The following is a 17062-nucleotide window of genomic DNA, read 5'->3' on the forward strand; positions in this document are numbered from 1 at the left end:
AGGGCAGGCCTCAGAGGCTTATCAGGTGTCCTCTTGACACCTCACAGGCTGGGAGTGTCAAGCCCTCCCCACTTTGGACTCCAGTGACGCTTTTTTGTTTCACACGGGGCAGTACTTAGTATACATAGCACATTTTCTACCTTCGAACGCAGAAGAAGGTTCTTTGGATGCCAGGTGACTAAATGAAATCAAGCATGAGCTGAGAAGCAATGACTGAGCTGCATTGAAGAATGTCATAGGAAGGTGCTGGTCAGATCTATGAATTCCAAGCTTTTGGAGCTACCATTCCACTTCTTTTTTTTCACAGGAATATGCCTACTGGGAAAACATCAGCAAGTCTGACCTGAGCTTGACACTGGGGCAGATCTCCAAAGCGTGGGTCACAAGGCACCCCCGTTTTCTACGGCAAGGAACGCCTACAGCTGCTTTCCCAACACTTTGCTCAGCCAAACACAAAGCCGCAGAAACACAACTCTACATTGGTCACAGAAGCACGTCAGGGGAGAGCGCGCACGCAGTCCCCCACTACCAGAAATTATGCAGTCGAGATTCCCGCATTTGGGGAATTCGCAAAGGTCAGCACAGCCCGAGTGCAATGGCTGAGCCTCGCTCTGGGCGAACCACCTTTCTGATCATGGTATCACCCCTGCCAGGTAAGTATGAAAGTTGTTGTTTTTGGGGAATGCTCATCCTGACCGCAGCTAATGCAGGAAGAGGGTGATGGTGTAATTCTTGAGGGGAGGGGCTTGATGAGATCGTAGCCCCGCCTCTCATCCTGAACTAAAGGCTCTCGCGGAGTCCTTGCGTCTAGCGACCTCTTTGACTCTGACAGGGCATTTACTTAGCAGGCCTTGCGAGCATTTCTCATGCTTTTGCATAGCAATCTCAAGACATTACGGGGCAGATGCTGACATGGGCCGTACTTTCCGTTAGACGGAACAAAACAAGGAGCGCCTCACGGATTTGCGTGTCATCCTTTCGCAGGGGCCATGCTAATCTTCTCTGTATCGATCCAATTTTAGTATATGTGCTGCCGTAGCAAGCACGCTCCACGTGGCCCACGTCTCTCCCATATACCATTCCGCGCCTCAACAGGGTTTCTGCAAGAGGGCAGGCCTCAGAGGCTTATCAGGTGTCCTCTTGACACCTCACAGGCTGGGAGTGTCAAGCCCTCCCCACTTTGGACTCCAGTGACGCTTTTTTGTTTCACACGGGGCAGTACTTAGTATACATAGCACATTTTCTACCTTCGAACGCAGAAGAAGGTTCTTTGGATGCCAGGTGACTAAATGAAATCAAGCATGAGCTGAGAAGCAATGACTGAGCTGCATTGAAGAATGTCATAGGAAGGTGCTGGTCAGATCTATGAATTCCAAGCTTTTGGAGCTACCATTCCACTTCTTTTTTTTCACAGGAATATGCCTACTGGGAAAACATCAGCAAGTCTGACCTGAGCTTGACACTGGGGCAGATCTCCAAAGCGTGGGTCACAAGGCACCCCCGTTTTCTACGGCAAGGAACGCCTACAGCTGCTTTCCCAACACTTTGCTCAGCCAAACACAAAGCCGCAGAAACACAACTCTACATTGGTCACAGAAGCACGTCAGGGGAGAGCGCGCACGCAGTCCCCCACTACCAGAAATTATGCAGTCGAGATTCCCGCATTTGGGGAATTCGCAAAGGTCAGCACAGCCCGAGTGCAATGGCTGAGCCTCGCTCTGGGCAAACCACCTTTCTGATCATGGTATCACCCCTGCCAGGTAAGTATGAAAGTTGTTGTTTTTGGGGAATGCTCATCCTGACCGCAGCTAATGCAGGAAGAGGGGGATGGTGTAATTCTTGAGGGGAGGGGCTTGATGAGATCGTAGCCCCGCCTCTCATCCTGAACTAAAGGCTCTCGCGGAGTCCTTGCGTCTAGCGACCTCTTTGACTCTGACAGGGCATTTACTTAGCAGGCCTTGCGAGCATTTCTCATGCTTTTGCAAAGCAATCTCAAGACATTACGGGGCAGATGCTGACATGGGCCGTACTTTCCGTTAGACGGAACAAAACAAGGAGCGCCTCACGGATTTGCGTGTCATCCTTTCGCAGGGGCCATGCTAATCTTCTCTGTATCAATCCAATTTTAGTATATGTGCTGCCGTAGCAAGCACGCTCCACGTGGCCCACGTCTCTCCCATATACCATTCCGCGCCTCAACAGGGTTTCTGCAAGAGGGCAGGCCTCAGAGGCTTATCAGGTGTCCTCTTGACACCTCACAGGCTGGGAGTGTCAAGCCCTCCCCACTTTGGACTCCAGTGACGCTTTTTTGTTTCACACGGGGCAGTACTTAGTATACATAGCACATTTTCTACCTTCGAACGCAGAAGAAGGTTCTTTGGATGCCAGGTGACTAAATGAAATCAAGCATGAGCTGAGAAGCAATGACTGAGCTGCATTGAAGAATGTCATAGGAAGGTGCTGGTCAGATCTATGAATTCCAAGCTTTTGGAGCTACCATTCCACTTCTTTTTTTTCACAGGAATATGCCTACTGGGAAAACATCAGCAAGTCTGACCTGAGCTTGACACTGGGGCAGATCTCCAAAGCGTGGGTCACAAGGCACCCCCGTTTTCTACGGCAAGGAACGCCTACAGCTGCTTTCCCAACACTTTGCTCAGCCAAACACAAAGCCGCAGAAACACAACTCTACATTGGTCACAGAAGCACGTCAGGGGAGAGCGCGCACGCAGTCCCCCACTACCAGAAATTATGCAGTCGAGATTCCCGCATTTGGGGAATTCGCAAAGGTCAGCACAGCCCGAGTGCAATGGCTGAGCCTCGCTCTGGGCGAACCACCTTTCTGATCATGGTATCACCCCTGCCAGGTAAGTATGAAAGTTGTTGTTTTTGGGGAATGCTCATCCTGACCGCAGCTAATGCAGGAAGAGGGTGATGGTGTAATTCTTGAGGGGAGGGGCTTGATGAGATCGTAGCCCCGCCTCTCATCCTGAACTAAAGGCTCTCGCGGAGTCCTTGCGTCTAGCGACCTCTTTGACTCTGACAGGGCATTTACTTAGCAGGCCTTGCGAGCATTTCTCATGCTTTTGCAAAGCAATCTCAAGACATTACGGGGCAGATGCTGACATGGGCCGTACTTTCCGTTAGACGGAACAAAACAAGGAGCGCCTCACGGATTTGCGTGTCATCCTTTCGCAGGGGCCATGCTAATCTTCTCTGTATCGATCCAATTTTAGTATATGTGCTGCCGTAGCAAGCACGCTCCACGTGGCCCACGTCTCTCCCATATACCATTCCGCGCCTCAACAGGGTTTCTGCAAGAGGGCAGGCCTCAGAGGCTTATCAGGTGTCCTCTTGACACCTCACAGGCTGGGAGTGTCAAGCCCTCCCCACTTTGGACTCCAGTGACGCTTTTTTGTTTCACACGGGGCAGTACTTAGTATACATAGCACATTTTCTACCTTCGAACGCAGAAGAAGGTTCTTTGGATGCCAGGTGACTAAATGAAATCAAGCATGAGCTGAGAAGCAATGACTGAGCTGCATTGAAGAATGTCATAGGAAGGTGCTGGTCAGATCTATGAATTCCAAGCTTTTGGAGCTACCATTCCACTTCTTTTTTTTCACAGGAATATGCCTACTGGGAAAACATCAGCAAGTCTGACCTGAGCTTGACACTGGGGCAGATCTCCAAAGCGTGGGTCACAAGGCACCCCCGTTTTCTACGGCAAGGAACGCCTACAGCTGCTTTCCCAACACTTTGCTCAGCCAAACACAAAGCCGCAGAAACACAACTCTACATTGGTCACAGAAGCACGTCAGGGGAGAGCGCGCACGCAGTCCCCCACTACCAGAAATTATGCAGTCGAGATTCCCGCATTTGGGGAATTCGCAAAGGTCAGCACAGCCCGAGTGCAATGGCTGAGCCTCGCTCTGGGCGAACCACCTTTCTGATCATGGTATCACCCCTGCCAGGTAAGTATGAAAGTTGTTGTTTTTGGGGAATGCTCATCCTGACCGCAGCTAATGCAGGAAGAGGGTGATGGTGTAATTCTTGAGGGGAGGGGCTTGATGAGATCGTAGCCCCGCCTCTCATCCTGAACTAAAGGCTCTCGCGGAGTCCTTGCGTCTAGCGACCTCTTTGACTCTGACAGGGCATTTACTTAGCAGGCCTTGCGAGCATTTCTCATGCTTTTGCAAAGCAATCTCAAGACATTACGGGGCAGATGCTGACATGGGCCGTACTTTCCGTTAGACGGAACAAAACAAGGAGCGCCTCACGGATTTGCGTGTCATCCTTTCGCAGGGGCCATGCTAATCTTCTCTGTATCTATCCAATTTTAGTATATGTGCTGCCGTAGCAAACACGCTCCACGTGGCCCACGTCTCTCCCATATACCATTCCGCGCCTCAACAGGGTTTCTGCAAGAGGGCAGGCCTCAGAGGCTTATCAGGTGTCCTCTTGACACCTCACAGGCTGGGAGTGTCAAGCCCTCCCCACTTTGGACTCCAGTGACGCTTTTTTGTTTCACACGGGGCAGTACTTAGTATACATAGCACATTTTCTACCTTCGAACGCAGAAGAAGGTTCTTTGGATGCCAGGTGACTAAATGAAATCAAGCATGAGCTGAGAAGCAATGACTGAGCTGCATTGAAGAATGTCATAGGAAGGTGCTGGTCAGATCTATGAATTCCAAGCTTTTGGAGCTACCATTCCACTTCTTTTTTTTCACAGGAATATGCCTACTGGGAAAACATCAGCAAGTCTGACCTGAGCTTGACACTGGGGCAGATCTCCAAAGCGTGGGTCACAAGGCACCCCCGTTTTCTACGGCAAGGAACGCCTACAGCTGCTTTCCCAACACTTTGCTCAGCCAAACACAAAGCCGCAGAAACACAACTCTACATTGGTCACAGAAGCACGTCAGGGGAGAGCGCGCACGCAGTCCCCCACTACCAGAAATTATGCAGTCGAGATTCCCGCATTTGGGGAATTCGCAAAGGTCAGCACAGCCCGAGTGCAATGGCTGAGCCTCGCTCTGGGCGAACCACCTTTCTGATCATGGTATCACCCCTGCCAGGTAAGTATGAAAGTTGTTGTTTTTGGGGAATGCTCATCCTGACCGCAGCTAATGCAGGAAGAGGGTGATGGTGTAATTCTTGAGGGGAGGGGCTTGATGAGATCGTAGCCCCGCCTCTCATCCTGAACTAAAGGCTCTCGCGGAGTCCTTGCGTCTAGCGACCTCTTTGACTCTGACAGGGCATTTACTTAGCAGGCCTTGCGAGCATTTCTCATGCTTTTGCAAAGCAATCTCAAGACATTACGGGGCAGATGCTGACATGGGCCGTACTTTCCGTTAGACGGAACAAAACAAGGAGCGCCTCACGGATTTGCGTGTCATCCTTTCGCAGGGGCCATGCTAATCTTCTCTGTATCGATCCAATTTTAGTATATGTGCTGCCGTAGCAAGCACGCTCCACGTGGCCCACGTCTCTCCCATATACCATTCCGCGCCTCAACAGGGTTTCTGCAAGAGGGCAGGCCTCAGAGGCTTATCAGGTGTCCTCTTGACACCTCACAGGCTGGGAGTGTCAAGCCCTCCCCACTTTGGACTCCAGTGACGCTTTTTTGTTTCACACGGGGCAGTACTTAGTATACATAGCACATTTTCTACCTTCGAATGCAGAAGAAGGTTCTTTGGATGCCAGGTGACTAAATGAAATCAAGCATGAGCTGAGAAGCAATGACTGAGCTGCATTGAAGAATGTCATAGGAAGGTGCTGGTCAGATCTATGAATTCCAAGCTTTTGGAGCTACCATTCCACTTCTTTTTTTTCACAGGAATATGCCTACTGGGAAAACATCAGCAAGTCTGACCTGAGCTTGACACTGGGGCAGATCTCCAAAGCGTGGGTCACAAGGCACCCCCGTTTTCTACGGCAAGGAACGCCTACAGCTGCTTTCCCAACACTTTGCTCAGCCAAACACAAAGCCGCAGAAACACAACTCTACATTGGTCACAGAAGCACGTCAGGGGAGAGCGCGCACGCAGTCCCCCACTACCAGAAATTATGCAGTCGAGATTCCCGCATTTGGGGAATTCGCAAAGGTCAGCACAGCCCGAGTGCAATGGCTGAGCCTCGCTCTGGGCGAACCACCTTTCTGATCATGGTATCACCCCTGCCAGGTAAGTATGAAAGTTGTTGTTTTTGGGGAATGCTCATCCTGACCGCAGCTAATGCAGGAAGAGGGTGATGGTGTAATTCTTGAGGGGAGGGGCTTGATGAGATCGTAGCCCCGCCTCTCATCCTGAACTAAAGGCTCTTGCGGAGTCCTTGCGTCTAGCGACCTCTTTGACTCTGACAGGGCATTTACTTAGCAGGCCTTGCGAGCATTTCTCATGCTTTTGCAAAGCAATCTCAAGACATTACGGGGCAGATGCTGACATGGGCCGTACTTTCCGTTAGACGGAACAAAACAAGGAGCGCCTCACGGATTTGCGTGTCATCCTTTCGCAGGGGCCATGCTAATCTTCTCTGTATCGATCCAATTTTAGTATATGTGCTGCCGTAGCAAGCACGCTCCACGTGGCCCACGTCTCTCCCATATACCATTCCGCGCCTCAACAGGGTTTCTGCAAGAGGGCAGGCCTCAGAGGCTTATCAGGTGTCCTCTTGACACCTCACAGGCTGGGAGTGTCAAGCCCTCCCCACTTTGGACTCCAGTGACGCTTTTTTGTTTCACACGGGGCAGTACTTAGTATACATAGCACATTTTCTACCTTCGAACGCAGAAGAAGGTTCTTTGGATGCCAGGTGACTAAATGAAATCAAGCATGAGCTGAGAAGCAATGACTGAGCTGCATTGAAGAATGTCATAGGAAGGTGCTGGTCAGATCTATGAATTCCAAGCTTTTGGAGCTACCATTCCACTTCTTTTTTTTCACAGGAATATGCCTACTGGGAAAACATCAGCAAGTCTGACCTGAGCTTGACACTGGGGCAGATCTCCAAAGCGTGGGTCACAAGGCACCCCCGTTTTCTACGGCAAGGAACGCCTACAGCTGCTTTCCCAACACTTTGCTCAGCCAAACACAAAGCCGCAGAAACACAACTCTACATTGGTCACAGAAGCACGTCAGGGGAGAGCGCGCACGCAGTCCCCCACTACCAGAAATTATGCAGTCGAGATTCCCGCATTTGGGGAATTCGCAAAGGTCAGCACAGCCCGAGTGCAATGGCTGAGTCTCGCTCTGGGCGAACCACCTTTCTGATCATGGTATCACCCCTGCCAGGTAAGTATGAAAGTTGTTGTTTTTGGGGAATGCTCATCCTGACCGCAGCTAATGCAGGAAGAGGGTGATGGTGTAATTCTTGAGGGGAGGGGCTTGATGAGATCGAAGCCCCGCCTCTCATCCTGAACTAAAGGCTCTCGCGGAGTCCTTGCGTCTAGCGACCTCTTTGACTCTGACAGGGCATTTACTTAGCAGGCCTTGCGAGCATTTCTCATGCTTTTGCAAAGCAATCTCAAGACATTACGGGGCAGATGCTGACATGGGCCGTACTTTCCGTTAGACGGAACAAAACAAGGAGCGCCTCACGGATTTGAGTGTCATCCTTTCGCAGGGGCCATGCTAATCTTCTCTGTATCGATCCAATTTTAGTATATGTGCTGCCGTAGCAAGCACGCTCCACGTGGCCCACGTCTCTCCCATATACCATTCCGCGCCTCAACAGGGTTTCTGCAAGAGGGCAGGCCTCAGAGGCTTATCAGGTGTCCTCTTGACACCTCACAGGCTGGCAGTGTCAAGCCCTCCCCACTTTGGACTCCAGTGACGCTTTTTTGTTTCACACGGGGCAGTACTTAGTATACATAGCACATTTTCTACCTTCGAACGCAGAAGAAGGTTCTTTGGATGCCAGGTGACTAAATGAAATCAAGCATGAGCTGAGAAGCAATGACTGAGCTGCATTGAAGAATGTCATAGGAAGGTGCTGGTCAGATCTATGAATTCCAAGCTTTTGGAGCTACCATTCCACTTCTTTTTTTTCACAGGAATATGCCTACTGGGAAAACATCAGCAAGTCTGACCTGAGCTTGACACTGGGGCAGATCTCCAAAGCGTGGGTCACAAGGCACCCCCGTTTTCTACGGCAAGGAACGCCTACAGCTGCTTTCCCAACACTTTGCTCAGCCAAACACAAAGCCGCAGAAACACAACTCTACATTGGTCACAGAAGCACGTCAGGGGAGAGCGCGCACGCAGTCCCCCACTACCAGAAATTATGCAGTCGAGATTCCCGCATTTGGGGAATTCGCAAAGATCAGCACAGCCCGAGTGCAATGGCTGAGCCTCGCTCTGGGCGAACCACCTTTCTGATCATGGTATCACCCCTGCCAGGTAAGTATGAAAGTTGTTGTTTTTGGGGAATGCTCATCCTGACCGCAGCTAATGCAGGAAGAGGGTGATGGTGTAATTCTTGAGGGGAGGGGCTTGATGAGATCGTAGCCCCGCCTCTCATCCTGAACTAAAGGCTCTCGCGGAGTCCTTGCGTCTAGCAACCTCTTTGACTCTGACAGGGCATTTACTTAGCAGGCCTTGCGAGCATTTCTCATGCTTTTGCAAAGCAATCTCAAGACATTACGGGGCAGATGCTGACATGGGCCGTACTTTCCGTTAGACGGAACAAAACAAGGAGCGCCTCACGGATTTGCGTGTCATCCTTTCGCAGGGGCCATGCTAATCTTCTCTGTATCGATCCAATTTTAGTATATGTGCTGCCGTAGCAAGCACGCTCCACGTGGCCCACGTCTCTCCCATATACCATTCCGCGCCTCAACAGGGTTTCTGCAAGAGGGCAGGCCTCAGAGGCTTATCAGGTGTCCTCTTGACACCTCAGAGGCTGGGAGTGTCAAGCCCTCCCCACTTTGGACTCCAGTGACGCTTTTTTGTTTCACACGGGGCAGTACTTAGTATACATAGCACATTTTCTACCTTCGAACGCAGAAGAAGGTTCTTTGGATGCCAGGTGACTAAATGAAATCAAGCATGAGCTGAGAAGCAATGACTGAGCTGCATTGAAGAATGTCATAGGAAGGTGCTGGTCAGATCTATGAATTCCAAGCTTTTGGAGCTACCATTCCACTTCTTTTTTTTCACAGGAATATGCCTACTGGGAAAACATCAGCAAGTCTGACCTGAGCTTGACACTGGGGCAGATCTCCAAAGCGTGGGTCACAAGGCACCCCCGTTTTCTACGGCAAGGAACGCCTACAGCTGCTTTCCCAACACTTTGCTCAGCCAAACACAAAGCCGCAGAAACACAACTCTACATTGGTCACAGAAGCACGTCAGGGGAGAGCGCGCACGCAGTCCCCCACTATCAGAAATTATGCAGTCGAGATTCCCGCATTTGGGGAATTCGCAAAGGTCAGCACAGCCTGAGTGCAATGGCTGAGCCTCGCTCTGGGCGAACCACCTTTCTGATCATGGTATCACCCCTGCCAGGTAAGTATGAAAGTTGTTGTTTTTGGGGAATGCTCATCCTGACCGCAGCTAATGCAGGAAGAGGGTGATGGTGTAATTCTTGAGGGGAGGGGCTTGATGAGATCGTAGCTCCGCCTCTCATCCTGAACTAAAGGCTCTCGCGGAGTCCTTGCGTCTAGCGACCTCTTTGACTCTGACAGGGCATTTACTTAGCAGGCCTTGCGAGCATTTCTCATGCTTTTGCAAAGCAATCTCAAGACATTACGGGGCAGATGCTGACATGGGCCGTACTTTCCGTTAGACGGAACAAAACAAGGAGCGCCTCACGGATTTGCGTGTCATCCTTTCGCAGGGGCCATGCTAATCTTCTCTGTATCGATCCAATTTTAGTATATGTGCTGCCGTAGCAAGCACGCTCCACGTGGCCCACGTCTCTCCCATATACCATTCCGCGCCTCAACAGGGTTTCTGCAAGAGGGCAGGCCTCAGAGGCTTATCAGGTGTCCTCTTGACACCTCACAGGCTGGGAGTGTCAAGCCCTCCCCACTTTGGACTCCAGTGACGCTTTTTTGTTTCACACGGGGCAGTACTTAGTATACATAGCACATTTTCTACCTTCGAACGCAGAAGAAGGTTCTTTGGATGCCAGGTGACTAAATGAAATCAAGCATGAGCTGAGAAGCAATGACTGAGCTGCATTGAAGAATGTCATAGGAAGGTGCTGGTCAGATCTATGAATTCCAAGCTTTTGGAGCTACCATTCCACTTCTTTTTTTTCACAGGAATATGCCTACTGGGAAAACATCAGCAAGTCTGACCTGAGCTTGACACTGGGGCAGATCTCCAAAGCGTGGGTCACAAGGCACCCCTGTTTTCTACGGCAAGGAACGCCTACAGCTGCTTTCCCAACACTTTGCTCAGCCAAACACAAAGCCGCAGAAACACAACTCTACATTGGTCACAGAAGCACGTCAGGGGAGAGCGCGCACGCAGTCCCCCAGTACCAGAAATTATGCAGTCGAGATTCCCGCATTTGGGGAATTCGCAAAGGTCAGCACAGCCCGAGTGCAATGGCTGAGCCTCGCTCTGGGCGAACCACCTTTCTGATCATGGTATCACCCCTGCCAGGTAAGTATGAAAGTTGTTGTTTTTGGGGAATGCTCATCCTGACCGCAGCTAATGCAGGAAGAGGATGATGGTGTAATTCTTGAGGGGAGGGGCTTGATGAGATCGTAGCCCCGCCTCTCATCCTGAACTAAAGGCTCTCGCGGAGTCCTTGCGTCTAGCGACCTCTTTGACTCTGACAGGGCATTTACTTAGCAGGCCTTGCGAGCATTTCTCATGCTTTTGCAAAGCAATCTCAAGACATTACGGGGCAGATGCTGACATGGGCCGTACTTTCCGTTAGACGGAACAAAACAAGGAGCGCCTCACGGATTTGCGTGTCATCCTTTCGCAGGGGCCATGCTAATCTTCTCTGTATCGATCCAATTTTAGTATATGTGCTGCCGTAGCAAGCACGCTTCACGTGGCCCACGTCTCTCCCATATACCATTCCGCGCCTCAACAGGGTTTCTGCAAGAGGGCAGGCCTCAGAGGCTTATCAGGTGTCCTCTTGACACCTCACAGGCTGGGAGTGTCAAGCCCTCCCCACTTTGGACTCCAGTGACGCTTTTTTGTTTCACACGGGGCAGTACTTAGTATACATAGCACATTTTCTACCTTCGAACGCAGAAGAAGGTTCTTTGGATGCCAGGTGACTAAATGAAATCAAGCATGAGCTGAGAAGCAATGACTGAGCTGCATTGAAGAATGTCATAGGAAGGTGCTGGTCAGATCTATGAATTCCAAGCTTTTGGAGCTACCATTCCACTTCTTTTTTTTCACAGGAATATGCCTACTGGGAAAACATCAGCAAGTCTGACCTGAGCTTGACACTGGGGCAGATCTCCAAAGCGTGGGTCACAAGGCACCCCCGTTTTCTACGGCAAGGAACGCCTACAGCTGCTTTCCCAACACTTTGCTCAGCCAAACACAAAGCCGCAGAAACACAACTCTACATTGGTCACAGAAGCACGTCAGGGGAGAGCGCGCACGCAGTCCCCCACTACCAGAAATTATGCAGTCGAGATTCCCGCATTTGGGGAATTCGCAAAGGTCAGCACAGCCTGAGTGCAATGGCTGAGCCTCGCTCTGGGCGAACCACCTTTCTGATCATGGTATCACCCCTGCCAGGTAAGTATGAAAGTTGTTGTTTTTGGGGAATGCTCATCCTGACCGCAGCTAATGCAGGAAGAGGGTGATGGTGTAATTCTTGAGGGGAGGGGCTTGATGAGATCGTAGCTCCGCCTCTCATCCTGAACTAAAGGCTCTCGCGGAGTCCTTGCGTCTAGCGACCTCTTTGACTCTGACAGGGCATTTACTTAGCAGGCCTTGCGAGCATTTCTCATGCTTTTGCAAAGCAATCTCAAGACATTACGGGGCAGATGCTGACATGGGCCGTACTTTCCGTTAGACGGAACAAAACAAGGAGCGCCTCACGGATTTGCGTGTCATCCTTTCGCAGGGGCCATGCTAATCTTCTCTGTATCGATCCAATTTTAGTATATGTGCTGCCGTAGCAAGCACGCTCCATGTGGCCCACGTCTCTCCCATATACCATTCCGCGCCTCAACAGGGTTTCTGCAAGAGGGCAGGCCTCAGAGGCTTATCAGGTGTCCTCTTGACACCTCACAGGCTGGGAGTGTCAAGCCCTCCCCACTTTGGACTCCAGTGACGCTTTTTTGTTTCACACGGGGCAGTACTTAGTATACATAGCACATTTTCTACCTTCGAACGCAGAAGAAGGTTCTTTGGATGCCAGGTGACTAAATGAAATCAAGCATGAGCTGAGAAGCAATGACTGAGCTGCATTGAAGAATGTCATAGGAAGGTGCTGGTCAGATCTATGAATTCCAAGCTTTTGGAGCTACCATTCCACTTCTTTTTTTTCACAGGAATATGCCTACTGGGAAAACATCAGCAAGTCTGACCTGAGCTTGACACTGGGGCAGATCTCCAAAGCGTGGGTCACAAGGCACCCCTGTTTTCTACGGCAAGGAACGCCTACAGCTGCTTTCCCAACACTTTGCTCAGCCAAACACAAAGCCGCAGAAACACAACTCTACATTGGTCACAGAAGCACGTCAGGGGAGAGCGCGCACGCAGTCCCCCAGTACCAGAAATTATGCAGTCGAGATTCCCGCATTTGGGGAATTCGCAAAGGTCAGCACAGCCCGAGTGCAATGGCTGAGCCTCGCTCTGGGCGAACCACCTTTCTGATCATGGTATCACCCCTGCCAGGTAAGTATGAAAGTTGTTGTTTTTGGGGAATGCTCATCCTGACCGCAGCTAATGCAGGAAGAGGATGATGGTGTAATTCTTGAGGGGAGGGGCTTGATGAGATCGTAGCCCCGCCTCTCATCCTGAACTAAAGGCTCTCGCGGAGTCCTTGCGTCTAGCGACCTCTTTGACTCTGACAGGGCATTTACTTAGCAGGCCTTGCGAGCATTTCTCATGCTTTTGCAAAGCAATCTCAAGACATTACGGGGCAGATGCTGACATGGGCCGTACTTTCCGTTAGACGGAACAAAACAAGGAGCGCCTCACGGATTTGCGTGTCATCCTTTCGCAGGGGCCATGCTAATCTTCTCTGTATCGATCCAATTTTAGTATATGTGCTGCCGTAGCAAGCACGCTCCACGTGGCCCACGTCTCTCCCATATACCATTCCGCGCCTCAACAGGGTTTCTGCAAGAGGGCAGGCCTCAGAGGCTTATCAGGTGTCCTCTTGACACCTCACAGGCTGGGAGTGTCAAGCCCTCCCCACTTTGGACTCCAGTGACGCTTTTTTGTTTCACACGGGGCAGTACTTAGTATACATAGCACATTTTCTACCTTCGAACGCAGAAGAAGGTTCTTTGGATGCCAGGTGACTAAATGAAATCAAGCATGAGCTGAGAAGCAATGACTGAGCTGCATTGAAGAATGTCATAGGAAGGTGCTGGTCAGATCTATGAATTCCAAGCTTTTGGAGCTACCATTCCACTTCTTTTTTTTCACAGGAATATGCCTACTGGGAAAACATCAGCAAGTCTGACCTGAGCTTGACACTGGGGCAGATCTCCAAAGCGTGGGTCACAAGGCACCCCCGTTTTCTACGGCAAGGAACGCCTACAGCTGCTTTCCCAACACTTTGCTCAGCCAAACACAAAGCCGCAGAAACACAACTCTACATTGGTCACAGAAGCACGTCAGGGGAGAGCGCGCACGCAGTCCCCCACTACCAGAAATTATGCAGTCGAGATTCCCGCATTTGGGGAATTCGCAAAGGTCAGCACAGCCCGAGTGCAATGGCTGAGCCTCGCTCTGGGCGAACCACCTTTCTGATCATGGTATCACCCCTGCCAGGTAAGTATGAAAGTTGTTGTTTTTGGGGAATGCTCATCCTGACCGCAGCTAATGCAGGAAGAGGGTGATGGTGTAATTCTTGAGGGGAGGGGCTTGATGAGATCGTAGCCCCGCCTCTCATCCTGAACTAAAGGCTCTCGCGGAGTCCTTGCGTCTAGCGACCTCTTTGACTCTGACAGGGCATTTACTTAGCAGGCCTTGCGAGCATTTCTCATGCTTTTGCAAAGCAATCTCAAGACATTACGGGGCAGATGCTGACATGGGCCGTACTTTCCGTTAGACGGAACAAAACAAGGAGCGCCTCACGGATTTGCGTGTCATCCTTTCGCAGGGGCCATGCTAATCTTCTCTGTATCGATCCAATTTTAGTATATGTGCTGCCGTAGCAAGCACGCTCCACGTGGCCCACGTCTCTCCCATATACCATTCCGCGCCTCAACAGGGTTTCTGCAAGAGGGCAGGCCTCAGAGGCTTATCAGGTGTCCTCTTGACACCTCACAGGCTGGGAGTGTCAAGCCCTCCCCACTTTGGACTCCAGTGACGCTTTTTTGTTTCACACGGGGCAGTACTTAGTATACATAGCACATTTTCTACCTTCGAACGCAGAAGAAGGTTCTTTGGATGCCAGGTGACTAAATGAAATCAAGCATGAGCTGAGAAGCAATGACTGAGCTGCATTGAAGAATATCATAGGAAGGTGCTGGTCAGATCTTTGAATTCCAAGCTTTTGGAGCTACCATTCCACTTCTTTTTTTTTCACAGGAATATGCCTACTGGGAAAACATCAGCAAGTCTGACCTGAGCTTGACACTGGGGCAGATCTCCAAAGCGTGGGTCACAAGGCACCCCTGTTTTCTACGGCAAGGAACGCCTACAGCTGCTTTCCCAACACTTTGCTCAGCCAAACACAAAGCCGCAGAAACACAACTCTACATTGGTCACAGAAGCACGTCAGGGGAGAGCGCGCACGCAGTCCCCCAGTACCAGAAATTATGCAGTCGAGATTCCCGCATTTGGGGAATTCGCAAAGGTCAGCACAGCCCGAGTGCAATGGCTGAGCCTCGCTCTGGGCGAACCACCTTTCTGATCATGGTATCACCCCTGCCAGGTAAGTATGAAAGTTGTTGTTTTTGGGGAATGCTCATCCTGACCGCAGCTAATGCAGGAAGAGGGTGATGGTGTAATTCTTGAGGGGAGGGGCTTGATGAGATCGTAGCCCCGCCTCTCATCCTGAACTAAAGGCTCTCGCGGAGTCCTTGCGTCTAGCGACCTCTTTGACTCTGACAGGGCATTTACTTAGCAGGCCTTGCGAGCATTTCTCATGCTTTTGCAAAGCAATCTCAAGACATTACGGGGCAGATGCTGACATGGGCCGTACTTTCCGTTAGACGGAACAAAACAAGGAGCGCCTCACGGATTTGCGTGTCATCCTTTCGCAGGGGCCATGCTAATCTTCTCTGTATCGATCCAATTTTAGTATATGTGCTGCCGTAGCAAGCACGCTCCACGTGGCCCACGTCTCTCCCATATACCATTCCGCGCCTCAACAGGGTTTCTGCAAGAGGGCAGGCCTCAGAGGCTTATCAGGTGTCCTCTTGACACCTCACAGGCTGGGAGTGTCAAGCCCTCCCCACTTTGGACTCCAGTGACGCTTTTTTGTTTCACACGGGGCAGTACTTAGTATACATAGCACATTTTCTACCTTCGAACGCAGAAGAAGGTTCTTTGGATGCCAGGTGACTAAATGAAATCAAGCATGAGCTGAGAAGCAATGACTGAGCTGCATTGAAGAATGTCATAGGAAGGTGCTGGTCAGATCTATGAATTCCAAGCTTTTGGAGCTACCATTCCACTTCTTTTTTTTCACAGGAATATGCCTACTGGGAAAACATCAGCAAGTCTGACCTGAGCTTGACACTGGGGCAGATCTCCAAAGCGTGGGTCACAAGGCACTCCCGTTTTCTACGGCAAGGAACGCCTACAGCTGCTTTCCCAACACTTTGCTCAGCCAAACACAAAGCCGCAGAAACACAACTCTACATTGGTCACAGAAGCACGTCAGGGGAGAGCGCGCACGCAGTCCCCCACTACCAGAAATTATGCAGTCGAGATTCCCGCATTTGGGGAATTCGCAAAGGTCAGCACAGCCCAAGTGCAATGGCTGAGCCTCGCTCTGGGCGAACCACCTTTCTGATCATGGTATCACCCCTGCCAGGTAAGTATGAAAGTTGTTGTTTTTGGGGAATGCTCATCCTGACCGCAGCTAATGCAGGAAGAGGGTGATGGTGTAATTCTTGAGGGGAGGGGCTTGATGAGATCGTAGCCCCGCCTCTCATCCTGAACTAAAGGCTCTCGCGGAGTCCTTGCGTCTAGCGACCTCTTTGACTCTGACAGGGCATTTACTTAGCAGGCCTTGCGAGCATTTCTCATGCTTTTGCAAAGCAATCTCAAGACATTACGGGGCAGATGCTGACATGGGCCGTACTTTCCGTTAGACGGAACAAAACAAGGAGCGCCTCACGGATTTGCGTGTCATCCTTTCGCAGGGGCCATGCTAATCTTCTCTGTATCGATCCAATTTTAGTATATGTGCTGCCGTAGCAAGCACGCTCCACGTGGCCCACGTCTCTCCCATATACCATTCCGCGCCTCAACAGGGTTTCTGCAAGAGGGCAGGCCTCAGAGGCTTATCAGGTGTCCTCTTGACACCTCACAGGCTGGGAGTGTCAAGCCCTCCCCACTTTGGACTCCAGTGACGCTTTTTTGTTTCACACGGGGCAGTACTTAGTATACATAGCACATTTTCTACCTTCGAACGCAGAAGAAGGTTCTTTGGATGCCAGGTGACTAAATGAAATCAAGCATGAGCTGAGAAGCAATGACTGAGCTGCATTGAAGAATGTCATAGGAAGGTGCTGGTCAGATCTATGAATTCCAAGCTTTTGGAGCTACCATTCCACTTCTTTTTTTTCACAGGAATATGCCTACTGGGAAAACATCAGCAAGTCTGACCTGAGCTTGACACTGGGGCAGATCTCCAAAGCGTGGGTCACAAGGCACTCCCGTTTTCTACGGCAAGGAACGCCTACAGCTGCTTTCCCAACACTTTGCTCAGCCAAACACAA

General features: G+C 50.7%; 30 non-coding genes across 30 annotated transcripts; all 30 read right to left on the reverse strand.

Annotated features, from left to right (window-relative positions):
• Positions 1 to 497: 497 nt before the first annotated feature.
• LOC125783401 (U1 spliceosomal RNA) lies at positions 498 to 661 on the reverse strand. The gene has a single exon (XR_007426124.1). It is a non-coding gene; the product is annotated as a U1 spliceosomal RNA (small nuclear RNA).
• Positions 662 to 939: 278 nt separating this feature from the next.
• LOC125783800 (U6 spliceosomal RNA) lies at positions 940 to 1046 on the reverse strand. The gene has a single exon (XR_007426520.1). It is a non-coding gene; the product is annotated as a U6 spliceosomal RNA (small nuclear RNA).
• Positions 1047 to 1604: 558 nt separating this feature from the next.
• LOC125783475 (U1 spliceosomal RNA) lies at positions 1605 to 1768 on the reverse strand. Its single transcript, XR_007426198.1, has one exon. It is a non-coding gene; the product is annotated as a U1 spliceosomal RNA (small nuclear RNA).
• A 278-nt stretch (positions 1769 to 2046) lies between these two features.
• LOC125783929 (U6 spliceosomal RNA) lies at positions 2047 to 2153 on the reverse strand. Its single transcript, XR_007426649.1, has one exon. It is a non-coding gene; the product is annotated as a U6 spliceosomal RNA (small nuclear RNA).
• A 558-nt stretch (positions 2154 to 2711) lies between these two features.
• LOC125783402 (U1 spliceosomal RNA) lies at positions 2712 to 2875 on the reverse strand. Its single transcript, XR_007426125.1, has one exon. It is a non-coding gene; the product is annotated as a U1 spliceosomal RNA (small nuclear RNA).
• Positions 2876 to 3153: 278 nt separating this feature from the next.
• Positions 3154 to 3260, reverse strand: LOC125783802 (U6 spliceosomal RNA). The gene has a single exon (XR_007426522.1). It is a non-coding gene; the product is annotated as a U6 spliceosomal RNA (small nuclear RNA).
• A 558-nt stretch (positions 3261 to 3818) lies between these two features.
• On the reverse strand, positions 3819 to 3982 carry LOC125783403 (U1 spliceosomal RNA). Its single transcript, XR_007426126.1, has one exon. It is a non-coding gene; the product is annotated as a U1 spliceosomal RNA (small nuclear RNA).
• A 278-nt stretch (positions 3983 to 4260) lies between these two features.
• LOC125783936 (U6 spliceosomal RNA) lies at positions 4261 to 4367 on the reverse strand. The gene has a single exon (XR_007426656.1). It is a non-coding gene; the product is annotated as a U6 spliceosomal RNA (small nuclear RNA).
• A 558-nt stretch (positions 4368 to 4925) lies between these two features.
• On the reverse strand, positions 4926 to 5089 carry LOC125783404 (U1 spliceosomal RNA). Its single transcript, XR_007426127.1, has one exon. It is a non-coding gene; the product is annotated as a U1 spliceosomal RNA (small nuclear RNA).
• Positions 5090 to 5367: 278 nt separating this feature from the next.
• On the reverse strand, positions 5368 to 5474 carry LOC125783803 (U6 spliceosomal RNA). Its single transcript, XR_007426523.1, has one exon. It is a non-coding gene; the product is annotated as a U6 spliceosomal RNA (small nuclear RNA).
• A 558-nt stretch (positions 5475 to 6032) lies between these two features.
• On the reverse strand, positions 6033 to 6196 carry LOC125783405 (U1 spliceosomal RNA). The gene has a single exon (XR_007426128.1). It is a non-coding gene; the product is annotated as a U1 spliceosomal RNA (small nuclear RNA).
• Positions 6197 to 6474: 278 nt separating this feature from the next.
• LOC125783804 (U6 spliceosomal RNA) lies at positions 6475 to 6581 on the reverse strand. Its single transcript, XR_007426524.1, has one exon. It is a non-coding gene; the product is annotated as a U6 spliceosomal RNA (small nuclear RNA).
• Positions 6582 to 7139: 558 nt separating this feature from the next.
• On the reverse strand, positions 7140 to 7303 carry LOC125783529 (U1 spliceosomal RNA). The gene has a single exon (XR_007426252.1). It is a non-coding gene; the product is annotated as a U1 spliceosomal RNA (small nuclear RNA).
• A 278-nt stretch (positions 7304 to 7581) lies between these two features.
• On the reverse strand, positions 7582 to 7688 carry LOC125783923 (U6 spliceosomal RNA). The gene has a single exon (XR_007426643.1). It is a non-coding gene; the product is annotated as a U6 spliceosomal RNA (small nuclear RNA).
• A 558-nt stretch (positions 7689 to 8246) lies between these two features.
• Positions 8247 to 8410, reverse strand: LOC125783480 (U1 spliceosomal RNA). Its single transcript, XR_007426203.1, has one exon. It is a non-coding gene; the product is annotated as a U1 spliceosomal RNA (small nuclear RNA).
• Positions 8411 to 8688: 278 nt separating this feature from the next.
• On the reverse strand, positions 8689 to 8795 carry LOC125783805 (U6 spliceosomal RNA). Its single transcript, XR_007426525.1, has one exon. It is a non-coding gene; the product is annotated as a U6 spliceosomal RNA (small nuclear RNA).
• Positions 8796 to 9353: 558 nt separating this feature from the next.
• On the reverse strand, positions 9354 to 9517 carry LOC125783470 (U1 spliceosomal RNA). Its single transcript, XR_007426193.1, has one exon. It is a non-coding gene; the product is annotated as a U1 spliceosomal RNA (small nuclear RNA).
• A 278-nt stretch (positions 9518 to 9795) lies between these two features.
• LOC125783806 (U6 spliceosomal RNA) lies at positions 9796 to 9902 on the reverse strand. The gene has a single exon (XR_007426526.1). It is a non-coding gene; the product is annotated as a U6 spliceosomal RNA (small nuclear RNA).
• A 558-nt stretch (positions 9903 to 10460) lies between these two features.
• On the reverse strand, positions 10461 to 10624 carry LOC125783517 (U1 spliceosomal RNA). Its single transcript, XR_007426240.1, has one exon. It is a non-coding gene; the product is annotated as a U1 spliceosomal RNA (small nuclear RNA).
• Positions 10625 to 10902: 278 nt separating this feature from the next.
• On the reverse strand, positions 10903 to 11009 carry LOC125783807 (U6 spliceosomal RNA). Its single transcript, XR_007426527.1, has one exon. It is a non-coding gene; the product is annotated as a U6 spliceosomal RNA (small nuclear RNA).
• Positions 11010 to 11567: 558 nt separating this feature from the next.
• LOC125783300 (U1 spliceosomal RNA) lies at positions 11568 to 11731 on the reverse strand. The gene has a single exon (XR_007426021.1). It is a non-coding gene; the product is annotated as a U1 spliceosomal RNA (small nuclear RNA).
• A 278-nt stretch (positions 11732 to 12009) lies between these two features.
• LOC125783808 (U6 spliceosomal RNA) lies at positions 12010 to 12116 on the reverse strand. The gene has a single exon (XR_007426528.1). It is a non-coding gene; the product is annotated as a U6 spliceosomal RNA (small nuclear RNA).
• A 558-nt stretch (positions 12117 to 12674) lies between these two features.
• LOC125783518 (U1 spliceosomal RNA) lies at positions 12675 to 12838 on the reverse strand. The gene has a single exon (XR_007426241.1). It is a non-coding gene; the product is annotated as a U1 spliceosomal RNA (small nuclear RNA).
• Positions 12839 to 13116: 278 nt separating this feature from the next.
• LOC125783809 (U6 spliceosomal RNA) lies at positions 13117 to 13223 on the reverse strand. Its single transcript, XR_007426529.1, has one exon. It is a non-coding gene; the product is annotated as a U6 spliceosomal RNA (small nuclear RNA).
• A 558-nt stretch (positions 13224 to 13781) lies between these two features.
• Positions 13782 to 13945, reverse strand: LOC125783406 (U1 spliceosomal RNA). Its single transcript, XR_007426129.1, has one exon. It is a non-coding gene; the product is annotated as a U1 spliceosomal RNA (small nuclear RNA).
• A 278-nt stretch (positions 13946 to 14223) lies between these two features.
• On the reverse strand, positions 14224 to 14330 carry LOC125783810 (U6 spliceosomal RNA). Its single transcript, XR_007426530.1, has one exon. It is a non-coding gene; the product is annotated as a U6 spliceosomal RNA (small nuclear RNA).
• Positions 14331 to 14889: 559 nt separating this feature from the next.
• On the reverse strand, positions 14890 to 15053 carry LOC125783519 (U1 spliceosomal RNA). Its single transcript, XR_007426242.1, has one exon. It is a non-coding gene; the product is annotated as a U1 spliceosomal RNA (small nuclear RNA).
• Positions 15054 to 15331: 278 nt separating this feature from the next.
• LOC125783811 (U6 spliceosomal RNA) lies at positions 15332 to 15438 on the reverse strand. Its single transcript, XR_007426531.1, has one exon. It is a non-coding gene; the product is annotated as a U6 spliceosomal RNA (small nuclear RNA).
• Positions 15439 to 15996: 558 nt separating this feature from the next.
• Positions 15997 to 16160, reverse strand: LOC125783296 (U1 spliceosomal RNA). The gene has a single exon (XR_007426017.1). It is a non-coding gene; the product is annotated as a U1 spliceosomal RNA (small nuclear RNA).
• Positions 16161 to 16438: 278 nt separating this feature from the next.
• On the reverse strand, positions 16439 to 16545 carry LOC125783813 (U6 spliceosomal RNA). The gene has a single exon (XR_007426533.1). It is a non-coding gene; the product is annotated as a U6 spliceosomal RNA (small nuclear RNA).
• Between the last annotated feature and the right edge of the window lie 517 nt (positions 16546 to 17062).

The sequence above is a fragment of the Astyanax mexicanus genome, chromosome 18, assembly GCF_023375975.1.
Source record: "Astyanax mexicanus isolate ESR-SI-001 chromosome 18, AstMex3_surface, whole genome shotgun sequence".
NCBI lineage: Eukaryota > Metazoa > Chordata > Actinopteri > Characiformes > Acestrorhamphidae > Astyanax > Astyanax mexicanus.